This window comes from Callithrix jacchus, chromosome 4 (assembly GCF_049354715.1).
Source record: "Callithrix jacchus isolate 240 chromosome 4, calJac240_pri, whole genome shotgun sequence".
NCBI classification, from domain to species: Eukaryota; Metazoa; Chordata; class Mammalia; order Primates; family Cebidae; genus Callithrix; species Callithrix jacchus.
The window spans coordinates 81,748,025-81,760,892 of NC_133505.1; the positions used below are offsets into that span (position 1 = coordinate 81,748,025).

The following is a 12,868-nucleotide window of genomic DNA, read 5'->3' on the forward strand; positions in this document are numbered from 1 at the left end:
AACTATTGATATATGCAGCAAATTGCATGCATTTTCAGGGAGTTATGCTGAGTGAAAAAAGCCAATTTCCAAATGTTGCACATTATAGGATTCTTCTTATATATCTTTCTTAAAATGACATAATTATAAAAATAAATAATAGGTTAATAGTGGCTGGGGTAGGGAATGGAAGAGGGGAGAGAAGTAGACAGAAAGCTGAACAACACAAGGGATCTTTCTGGTGACAGAAATTTTCTGTTTCTTTACTGTATAAATGTCAATATCCTGGTTTTGATATTATGCACATCTTGTAAACATCTTATTTTGTAAGATGCTACCATTGTCTTCATCATTTCCAAAAGAATGCTTGGCCAGGTAAAGTATTTTTTCATTCAGCCTTTTGAATATTTCATCTCATTCCTGCCTTGCAAGGTCTCTACTGAGAAGTCCACCGATAGTGGCATTAAAAAACCATTGAATGTAATGTATTTCTTATCTCTTGCTGCTCTCAAAATTGTTTGTCTTTTATTTTTGAAAATTTGATTATTATTTGTCTTGGTAAGACACCAAAGAATTCAAGACATAATAATCAAATTATGAAAAACAAAAGACAATTTCCATATTGAAAAATATGGAAAGCTTCACAAATTTTCATGTCATCTTTGTTCAGGGACTATGTTAATATTCTATCATTACAATTTTAGTACAAATGCTCATTGGCTTATGATAGAGTTACTTTCCAAAAAGCTTATCGTAGGTAGGAAGTATTATGTTGAGATATGCATCTGACTGAAAGCAATGGCTGGCTACTGAATTTAGGCATGGTGAAATAAGTATGGTTTCTACCAAATGTTTATCACTTTTGCACTATTGTAAAGTTGAAAAACCACAAGATAAACTATCATAAATAGAAGAGTCTCTGTATATGTGCTGCTAAAGTGAGCACTCTATTTTCTTTAACCAGAGAAAGTTATTATAAACATTCTTCACATACATTTTTTTCATATCTTGGTTATTTCAAGTAAATTTCTTGAACTAGAATTATTGCCTCAAAGACATTACATATTTTAAGTATTCTTTTTGCCATATTGTCAATTGCATCCCTGAAATATTTCATGAGTCAATTCTTCCAGCAGCATTTTCTAAAAATATTATTGTCTCCTTTTCAATATTTATGTTTCAATATCTCTGCTTAGCCTTCTTTTGGCTTACTGAATTGACAAGAAAGTTCAGGGCATTGGTATTGGGAACATTTATGCAAGCAAAAGTCTATTTCTGATGAAAATTCTATGTTTTCAAATTATTTGTTGGCCACCCAAATAATAAGCCTTGTTAAAAACCAAATTTATTTGCTCACCTGTTTTGTCTTTTCCAAAGATCAGAACTTTGATGAATATATGGAGGGGTTGTTAAAGTTAATATTTTATAAGACAATAAAAATGTCTTCTATGCAACAAAAAATACATACAGCAATACTAGATTAAAGTAGTTTAATTTTTGTTTTATAATTATGGATTCTGAGCAACATGTACTGATACATACTTCCATTTTCTTCTCATAATAAAATTAATAAAAATTATCAGAAAGTATAGACATGGGAGCCGTTTTTACATGTTTAATTTTCATGTTTCTTCCAGTTTTCACTGACTGACTGCTGTATTCTTCCCATTTTTATTCCACAGTATTTTAGTTCTCTGTCAGTCAGCTCCAGATGTTTTCTTGTAACTTTAATTTGCATAGGATTTCTAGTCTTTGCCTGTGCCTTTGCTCAGCACTCATTTGAATTTGAGTTTTTATAATGTCTTACCACGAAGCTTTTACTTCTCTCTAGAATACTCTGTAAAATGCTTGCTCTTGATTACTTATACTCTGAGAACAGCTTTGCTCTCTGTGAGGTACCAAAGCTCTAAATGTTTCTCTACTCTCATTACTCTAAGCGTTTGCTGCCTCTGGCCTTTTTGTTTTGAACTTTCTGTGGCCTGTGGCTGCTGTGAGAAGGTCAAAGATACAGAGTGGCTAAAATGATTAGTGAAGTGCCAACCTGAGAGGGTATTGATCTGTTTCCCCATGAAACAGCAATCATAATGTTTCTTTATTTTCAGAATTTATTTTTGTAACAATTTAAAAGTTTAAAACTCAGAGATAAAATAGAATTGAATAAATAGTATAGTTTATTTAATATGCCTTTTCACGGTGTCTCATCACACTGGTGATACCAAAATATTCTTCTTCTGAGATACATTTGGGATCTAAGGGCAGGCATGTCGTAATCTGTGGGAGAGAGAGGCTTACCAGTTAATGTCATAGACTTTTGAGGTGTTCATTTTCTATCAAGGAAAATGAGCAGTTAAGAATTCTAGCTGGCGCAGGTTCTGCCTACTAATGTAACTTCTATATTTGATGTCCTTCAGAGATACCCTGAAGGGTACATTAGGAAGGATTCTCGTAATGACCCTGTTAATAATGCATAGAAATCCAGTCTGGCTTTGCCAGCATCTTTTGTAGTCCTGACTTAAACAAACAAACAAACAAACAAACAAAACTCTTAGTTTAGCTCGGTTTCCAATATTGGTTTGAGTCATTTATGTTCTGTTGTTCAGGTTGAGAGTTTCATTTCAAAAAATTTTGGTCTTATTTTTTGATGTCAACATTCCTCTAGACTTCAGTAAAACCTTTGTTCATATTCTTTGGTTTTAGGAAGCTCTGTTTGTAGTAAACCAAGCCAGATAACTTGTTGCATCATGGTGCTTCATGGATTTCGTTTATTATTTTTATCCATGTCTTATCCTGAAATACTGACTCCATTTTTAACTACTTAATGGCTATAGTCTTAAGGCCCAGAAGAAAAACATTGATCAGCAGAGCACAATTTCTTAACCTGCCCATGTGTATTAAGCCTAAATCATTAAATCTAGATTGTTTTTAGGGTATTTGCAAATGTGTAAAGTTGGAGCTATGGTAAGGCCATCCTCTAGTTCATGAAGGAGCCCAGGGATAATTACTTCTTTCTATTACCTTAGTTAGTGCACATACCCCATTACAAATATTAGTACATAATAAGGATATCAGCCTAATTTGGAGATTTGGAGATTTCTTGTCTTAAAGATACTCTGATATCTTTAAGTGGGCAATGACATCCTTTAAAACTTTGCTTTTCATGAAATAGCCATAGATAAAAATGATAGCTGAACTATTTTGTTATTGGCAAACTAAACTGCTATTTTTATATTCATTGATAGAGGAATTATCATTGCCACCCAACCCAGAACTCACTTTAATTTATCCAGTTAAATGGTTTTATTTGGAATTGTTAATTATAATGTCATTTCTTATACTAATTTCTGTTGCCTTTAAGGCTATTTTGACTGCAAATAACTGAAACCCACTCAAAGCAACTTAAGTAAAGGAGGAGAAGGTATTATAAATGTCTTCTAATATCTCATGGAAGCCTGAAGCAGAAAGTATGTTAGGCTTTAGGAAGGACATAAAACAGGAATCTAAACAGCCATACATTTTAGTTTCTACTAAGACAGTCTCTTACCTTCTTATGTCTGCTTTATTGATTTATTTATAGGAACTAGAATTCTATTTAGCCACAATGCAAGTTCTAGTATTACATAGCTTCAGCTACAAGATCAGCGTCTCAATTACAGGCAATAGGGCAGAGAATCTGATTGGTCTAGTTGAGTTTGTTATGCATTCATATTCAATCAGCTCTGTCTGTGAGATAGGGCCATCTAGGACAGAGAGAACTGTATAACCACAGGGACCCAAGAGGGCAGAATTTAGAATAGGAGATCATGGTCTGCTAGACATCCAAATAATTATCTACCAAATTTTCCACTAATCAAAACATAAATGCCAAGGAACAGCACTAAATAACATCTCAGTTAAGAAAGCTCAGAGAGTTTCATAATTTTATCCAGATTACCATGTAGGCTACAATTGATTTTGAGGATAACTTTGGAATATTGAACTCAAAATAGGTATGTTATTTCAATTTTATTCTCTAATGTCTGCATAATAACCACATGGGTTTAGCTTTGTCTCAAAATTTAAATTAATTTTTAGGCTCATGTCTGAGTAGCTTTGTCTTTTCTAGTTTGTTTTGTTTCATTCTTTTTTGGCTGGATTTCATTGGCTAGTAGTTTTATGAACAAAGCTCATGGATACTGTAATCTTGTCTACTTGGGAATGTTTGCTTTTATTTTTTTAATAGTTGAAGAGTGACTTGGCCAGACAGAATCCTTTACTCCTACCATATTCTCCTCAGAACTCTGGAGACCATGCTTCACTTTCTACCTGCCTGTAGTGTTGCTGTAGAGAAGTTTGACACAGTCTGATTATTCTTTTTTGCTTGGAGACTGCTTTCCCTGCCTTAAGTTCCATGTGATTTTTTTCCTTCTCATGAAAGTTCCATAAATTCATCAGGATATAACTTGGGATTGATTATGTTTGTCAGTGGTTCTTAGGACATGATATGCTAATTTTTCAGGGAGGTTATCTTATAAAATACATCTGAAAACTTTGATGAGTTCTCTTTTTCAGGAATAACAAATAAGCATATTTTGAATCTTTTTTGCTATCATTTTCTAGAGAAAGTCTGTCTATTTGACCCTAAAATGTCATTACACATTTTATTTAACTTTATTTTACCAAACTATTATGTCTCTTCTTGGATTTTAGTCATGTTAATTTAAGTTGATAACCACCTGGTTTTCTTCTTGAAGATTCTGCATTGCTTTTGTCTTTTTTTTTTTTTAATTTTATTTTACTTTATGTTCTGGGGTACATGTGCAGAATGTGGAGATTTGTTACATAGGTATATACATGCCATGGTGGTTTGCTGCTCTTGTCTTTCTTAACTGAGTTCTGCTAGCTTATGTTTCACTTTCTGTCTTCATGCAACTGTCAGAGGATCCTTTGGGTATTGCTCCATGAGCCAGAAAACCTCTGTGGCCAGCAGTGCCTCTGCTTGAGTTTTGCTCATGCCTGTTGGACTCATTCTGCCCACTCAGCCTGGCAGGCTGCACTTGGCTTGTGCTACCAGCCTGAATCTTATGTCTGCCAAGGGTGAGCCAGGTGTGGAGTGGCGAGGGTTGTGTGAGCAAGTGAGTGCAGGGTCTGGCCATTGCACAAAGCCAGACATGCCAGCTGGTGGCAAGGCACACAGCCCCAGGCACTGGCACACGTGCCAGCTGCATGTGAGGCTGCAGCTGGGCCAGATCGCAAGCAGTTTCTTCTGGGTGCACACTGTCTGGACAAGGTGAATGCAGTGGCACCTGAAAGCTAGGAGACACCAAGAACCGCAAAGCCCCAAAGAGGGTGTTATAGCGTGTCACAGCCCTGGCCTGGGGAGCTCCTGGTTCTGGGCTCCTAGAAGGGCTGCAGCTCTTCTCTGCTTCTCATCACCTTCGGCACAGTGAGTTGGGGAGGGATGTTTTGGGGAGATGTGTTTCAGTCCATCTGTTACAGCTCGTTCAATTAGGCCATCCAACTCTAGCCTGTGGCTTCAGTGCTGGACTGGCCCCACCACTGCTTTCTGTCATGTGAAGCGTCTGCCCTGTGCTGGCAGAGGGCAGGAGGGCTGTAGTGTCATAGCCCCTTTGGCTCCTGCCCACAGCTTGGCAAGCAAGCCAGGGAGGTGTTACAGCTCCTTTCGATCTGCCATTTGGTGGGTCCTGAGTTCTTGTCCTGCATGCAGGAAGAAGGTTACACTTCTTCACAACTGGAGGGTAGCAAGGTGAAAAGGAGCTTTACTAGGAGACCGAACAGCTCTCAGCAACCAGGAGATCCGAAGTGGGCAGCTCATATCTGCTGGCAGGTAGTCCCAATGAATGTAGAGGATGTCTGCAGTGGGTAGCTCCTCTCCGCAGACAGGTAGTCTCCACAAATGGCCCACTGAGTCTGACTGAGTGAGTGCTGGAGCGGGGTAGGGGTCGTGGTGGGGCTTTACCGGTGCTGAATGGGGGACGTGAATGCTAATTGGTACATGGGGAGGAGGAAGTGTGTGCTGATTGGTCCATGGGTGGCCAGGGATGGATGTGGAAAAAACACTCTCTGATTAGCCAAAAGGTATCAAGGAGGTTCTCACTCCAGGTTGGAGACTCCACCCCGAACTGCCAGCCTGGCACCCAAGGTTCAGACCATTCTGGCTTGAAGGTGAGGTTTCACTGGGGACTCACCCCTTCCTGCCCAGAAACCTGTCTTCCTCCCATCTCTGTCAACATGGTGTCTACAGCACCCAGGCTCTCCTCACTGAGGGGCACCCACAGTCCCGTGTCCAGCTGGCCTCAGCATTCCAAGTCTCCCTCCTATGCACCTTGGTGCCCCAAGTCTGACGGGAGCCTAAGCAGCGGGGGTGGGGGAGCTGGCATGTCAGTGCTACCCTGAGCGTGTGCACAGCTGGCCAGGTCGTGACAGTACCTGGGCTCAACCACAGCTTTGCTCTGCACTGGAGCGGACGCCCAGAGCAGGGACATGCTAGGAAGCCAAAGCAGGCACCTCCAAGCCTGTGGGGGAAGCGGGCTTCCCCAGCATCAGAGTGTGCAGACATGTCCGGAGCTGTCACTGGGAGGCTGCAGCTTCGCCCAGAAGCACGGGCTCCCGCCCCAACAGCTTGATAGGGCGGTGGGGGTGCTCCCGCCAGAATCACCTGTTCCTGGCCCTTGCCAGCTCTGCAGAACGCACAGCCCCAGCCACACCTTCCCTTTTATGGCCAGTGTCTTTGCAGCGGCCACTCCATCTGGGCTGCCACTGCCATCCTAATCTTATCCTTGACACTCTGTCTCTTCCTTGAGACTAACCCTTTGTGATAGAATCAGTTTGTTGTAATTTGAGATTGGAAAAACATGGATAAATTTTATTATTAATTTGTTCATATACTTTTTTCCTTTTTATCTATTCTTAGATTCATATTAGTTGTAGTTTGAACATGACTCATGTTTAAGTGGGACCAGATTATATTTTTATGTGAATAATGTGGAACAACTTTGGTAACTGAGCTGTTGCAGTCTCAAGCTTTGATTTGGGACTTACTGTCTCATACATTCTCTTACCAAATCTACAGTCTTCTTTGCCCTGGATGCACATCTCCTGTCAATATTGTGTGCATGTGAAGTGTGTATGTGTGTGTGCGCGTGTCTGAAATAAGTAGTTTCTAAGCAATGCTCACTAAACCTCTAGCTTTCTGATTTGAAATCTGGTTGTTTCTCCTTATCTGTACCTTCCTATTGTATTCTCCGTTTTTCTATTTTCTTGGTTTACTCTCTACTTTTGGTAGGATTCATCATTCAGTCATTTATTAAAAGATGATATAATTGAGTAAAATTTTGAGAGCTTACATATATGAAAATGTCTTAGTCTTTCCCTCAAACTTGATAATCTGTCTGAGTATAGAATACTGGATATAGAATATAGTTTCCAAAGTTGCCATTAAGAAATCTGATGATTTTGGATTTCCAGTCTTTGTATTTATATTTTTTCCTCATTGCTTTTAAAAACTTCTAATTATCCTTGGTGTTATCAATTTTTTAATGGGTTTCTTCATAAAGGCATGATTCATTCCTTTTGTTTGGCATTCAGTGGTGTCTTTTTTTTTTTTTTTTTTTTTGAGACGGAGTTTCACTCTTGTTACCCAGGCTGGAGTGCAATGGCGCGATCTCGGCTCACCGCAACCTCCGCCTCCCGGGTTCAGGCAATTCTCCTGCCTCAGCCTCCCGAGTAGCTGGGATTACAGGCACGCGCCACCGTGCCCAGCTAATTTTTTGTATTTTTAGTAGAGACGGGCTTTCACCATGTTGACCAGGATGGTCTCGATCTATTGACCTCGTGATCCACCCGCCTCGGCCTCCCAAAGTGCTGGGATTACAGGCGTGAGCCACCGCGCCCGGCCTCAGTGGTCTCTTTCAACTTGGATGGTCATGTACTTCAGGTCTAGAAAAATTGTTTGTGTTATTTATTTGAGAATACATACCCTGCCAATTCTCTTTTCTGAGATCAGAATTCTTTTGAACTAGATGTTAAGCACTGTAGACTGCCATCCATTTTTTGATCTCTTCTGTTTTATTTTTATCTTTTGTTTTAAAAATGCTTTTGAGAGATTTTTAACAACCTTAATAGATTAAAGTTATTTCTGTAATTTTTTAATATTTCAGATTTTTTGAGTGCTTTTAAAAAATGACATTCCTTAAAAATAGATATAGTGTACCTTAATTACATTATATTTGAGATATACAGTTAATAGCTGTAATATATAGTTATCTGCATATGATTATATGTGCATATACAAATTTATATGTATAAATTATATATATTAAATATATACATAATATTATAACTTACAGTGTATTCACAGTTTTGTTTTTGTTTTTTTTTGATCCCAGCATAGTCTCTGTTGCCTCTGGCTACTTGCTTGTTTCTGTATCTACATTTAATTTTGCAGCTTTTCTCAATTACCAGGTGATTCTTAGCAGTCTTTTCATGTTCTTGAGTGAAACACTGAAATTCTGACTGCAAACTCTGTGGTAAAAGGAAGGTTTGTTGACTGCAAGATTTCACTGATAAGTCAAAGATTGACCGTCTCTTTAAAAGATCCACAATGGACAATATCAATTGATCCTTTATTTTAGTCAGTTTTTCCTAAGAGGATATCTTCAGTCTCATGCCTGGAGATATAAATCAAGATTCTGGAAGCCCCCGTGGGTCTTACTCTTCATTATGTTGTTTTCTGAGTTTCCCCGATTTTGATTCTGATATCTGTTGCTTAGGTCTGCCTAGTGTCTCGACTCGAGGCATTGGGTTCTACTTCATTGTAGAGTGAATCACCAGGCTTCTCAGAGTGGAGAAGAAGAATTGCTTGGCAATTTCCAAGTGATCTAGAAGCCAAACTGCACCCTTGAAAGCTCTTCACCCAATCATTCTGTTTGGAAACTACACAATATTTCTTCCTCTTTTGTGGTTTCAATTATTGCACTCCTTGTCATTTCTAATTATTGAGATTTTCCAGGGTCCTAAGATGTGCGTTTTTAAATTTCTTGGCTTTTACACCCCCAAGCTCCTAAGTAATATATTTCTCTGCTCTGCATAGTTACTGATATGAGCTTCTTGCTTCTAAAATTTTTGTTTACTGAGATTTACTTTTTCATTGTCTTCCTAGATTAATATCTTATTAACTCTTTCTTTGTAACTGTAGTGGTGTTTTCAGAGGGGTTCATAATAAATGCATGTATTTAATCTGTAGTTAGTCACTGAAAACTCTTATGTACACTTTCATAATATCAGTGTCTAATAAAAATAGAGACTTTTCAGGGTCTCTGATGGTATGCATTAGTCAATATTCAAGTATTTTATGTTGTAAGAATGATAGACATGGTTCATACTGCTGAGATCAAGCATGTTTCTATGAAATCTTATAGTTTTAATGATGAACCTTAGAAGCACAATCTTTCTTTGATAATGGAAAACTATGTAATGTTATTAACTAAAATATAGCTTTTTTCAGAGTAGTGACTGAGTATATTCTTTGAAAGATTTTGGCTTGAAATGCGGTAGGGAAATGGAAAATAGTATAACCAGAATAGTATTAAACTGAAATGAGCTGACAGAGTCCAATCTGATCTTAAATTTTCACACTGCATTTAAACTCTATTATGTTACGATTTCTAGTCCATTACTTTGTGATTTTTCATTTAACTTAGACAAGATTGTGGGCATTAACACTGAAGTAAACTATTGCAGAATTGTGTAAATAATAGCTTTTTTTTGTATTAGCAATTGCAAGAGCTTTTGGGGGTTCTGATAGACCCCAGGGTAGCTTTTCAGAAAAATTCAAATTTATTAACCATTATTTGATGATTTTCTATTAAAAATTTTTAAATTGCAATCTTACCTCCCTAAAGAAACTTTTTTCTGTTTTTGGTAAGTGAATCTTTTAGTGATACTATTAATGCTGGATTTCATTGAAACTATGGTGTAATTTACAATATGTGCCATCTCAGTTCAAAACATTTATTTAACAAAAGAAAGAAGAAAAACACTAACAAATATTTATGTTAGTGGTATAATATACTTCAACATTTTACAAATATTCAAATGTGAAAATTATATCAGTGAGTGAAATATGATAACATGTTTATATTAACTACTTGTATATATATGTTGAGTTCTGGTGTCAAACAATAAAAGAATAGTCGAATATTATGCTTCCTAATACACTTTAAAGTGCTTATTATTGTAAAATTTGAACATTGTAAAATTTGTTTTGAAATGCTTAAAATAACAATTTATTATTTATATATTACTTTCTAGAAAAAGTCAGAATTTCTATTGTTTTATTATTTGTGTTAATTGGTAGGATTAAGTATGTTAATTGGTAGGATATGATTTAAGGCAAATGGGTAGCCATGTTTAAGTTTTATTTCAAAATTTATAAAACTTATAATGGACATTTGAAAAATCACACTTTCTTAAATTTTTCCTAGAAGACCTGCATTTTTTATAATACATATGGTTTTGTTTTTAAAAAAATTAAAATTCTTTCTAGTACTTTAAAAAAATAACTTATTATCTACATATACTATACCTTCATATTGCTTTACCCTTTAAAGAAACTTTATGTAAATTGTGTTTTAGGCATTTTCTTTTTACAGCATGTATAGTTACATACATTTATTTTTATTTTTAAAAAAATTTCTTTTTTTCCAATTGAACTTGAAAATCTATGGTTTCTTTTTTCCATTCAAGATATATGTAAAGGCATAATGTGTCCTAAAAACTTATTTCTTTTTATATGTTTTAGCAGGACTGCTAAGGAGGCGGGGAGAGATTAATGCTATGCTTCACCCCTTTTAAATTGTATCAGTTACACTTCTTCTATAATAAGTTTTCCATTTTGAGCATTTCCTGTAGAATAAACAAATATTCCCGTGCCTCTGTAGCTCCTTCCTGTTATGTGACTAGAGAAGAGCTCAACTTTGGTCCTGTCAAGGGCAATTTTTTTTGGTATATATTTAAATGTCTTTACAGTACTAAAATAAATGTTTGGAAGAGAGGTGCAAAGCAATCTTAGTGCATAATTCCTTTAGAATCTTGTAGATTTTCCTGCAACTTTTAGGGTTTTCTTCTGTATCTAATTTCATAGCACTTTTATCTTAGTAACAATTTTATTAAGTTTTCGAAAGATTTCAATATAGTTTTTATAGAAACAGCTATATTTAGCACTTAAATTTCTTTAATTTGTGCTATCATGATGATAACATGTGAAAATGTAACAGACTCTTGGAAACTGGTGGAAACAGAAGAGAAGCAATAGAAAGTAGCTTGGCAGCTTTGAGTATTTAGTGTGACATGGTCGTCATTTACTATATTTTACTGAAGAAATGAAAAGCATTGCCTAGTCTGATGAGTCAGTTATATAGAGATCAATTAAGAAATGTATTGCTGTAGTGAACCCTGAGCATCTGCTGAGTGAGAAAGGGGTGATGGAATTTGTTGTTTCCACTGAAGTAGGTGTAATTTCTTTCACTGATATGCAAAACTTATGTAGATTTAAGTACTTTTAATTCTGATTAATTAAGTTGTAGTACAACCATATGATGGACTACTACTTACAAAGTAGTATCATGCATCATGAAGCCAATTTAAATACTTAAAAGAAAGATGCCTATGAACTATACTGAAGTGTGTGAATATATTTATGTGTGCCTGTGTATTTAACTGCCTCAGAGGGGGATTACAATGGTTGGGGAAAAATTACTCTTTAAATGCTTCAAACTGTACTTATATTACAATCAGGATTTGCTTTTAAAGTGCTACAAAAAAGAATATATTAAAAAGTTCCCTGTACTGGGAAATGTATCTTTTCTTGCTACAAAATGCTGTCCTTAGTTAAGTGGAAATAAGAGTTCTTTCCATACACAGTTGTTAGAAGGATTTTTTAATAGTTAATATTCTGTACTTAACTTGTCCCAGACACTTCCCATGAGCCATCTTTTGTCAAATTCATTTTTTTAAATGACATATAAAATTGTATGTATTTATTACGTACAACATGAGGTTTTGAAACATATATACATTGTGGAATGGTTAAATTTACGTAATTAACAAGTGAATTATCTCACATAGTTTGTGATGAGAACACTTAACATCCACTCTCTTATCATTTTTCAAGAACACAATATATCATCAACCATAGTTACCATGCTATGCAACAGATCTGTCATCTTATTCTTCCTAACTGTAATTCTCCCCTCCCTCCTGCAACCCAAACCACCTCAGCCTCTGGTAACCACCATTCTATTCTCTACTTCTATGAGATAAACTAGAAGGAATAAATGTGGTAATAAATGCTAAATGCTTAGAATTCTGCCTTGCACATAGTAAATGCTGTATATGTTTGCGGCATTATCAATATTATTACTATGATTGTTCCAGGGTCTGTGAACCAACCCTGTGCTCAGACCTCCAATGCCATTCTTGACAGATGCGGGCCTTGAGCATGGAAAGAGTGCATATGGGCTTTGGAGTCAGACAGATGTTGTTTGAATTCAGGCTTCATCTCTTACAGATATGTGTTCTTGGCCAAGTTATTTTAATTAAGTCTTTCAAGTTTTTATTCTCTAAAATAATGACAGTAATAACTACCACCCATGATTTGTGGCTATAAAATAATTGTAAGGGATATGAAATATTTAATATGTGATGAGGAGCATGTAAGTACTCAGATGTGCTGTCTGCCTTCCTTCTTTCACTCCCTAGGCTTCCTTCTCATCATTTCCTGCTTTGCTCTGCATGACTGAACAACTTTTTTCTCACTTCTTTTTTAGTATACGTAGGAGACTCTATGCTCTTTCTCTTAGCATTTTATTTGTTTAACTCCTACACAAACACT

General features: G+C 36.3%; 1 pseudogene; it reads right to left on the minus strand.

The window, feature by feature from the left end:
- Positions 1–604: 604 nt before the first annotated feature.
- LOC118153321 (U6 spliceosomal RNA) lies at positions 605–702 on the minus strand (annotated as a pseudogene).
- Between the last annotated feature and the right edge of the window lie 12,166 nt (positions 703–12,868).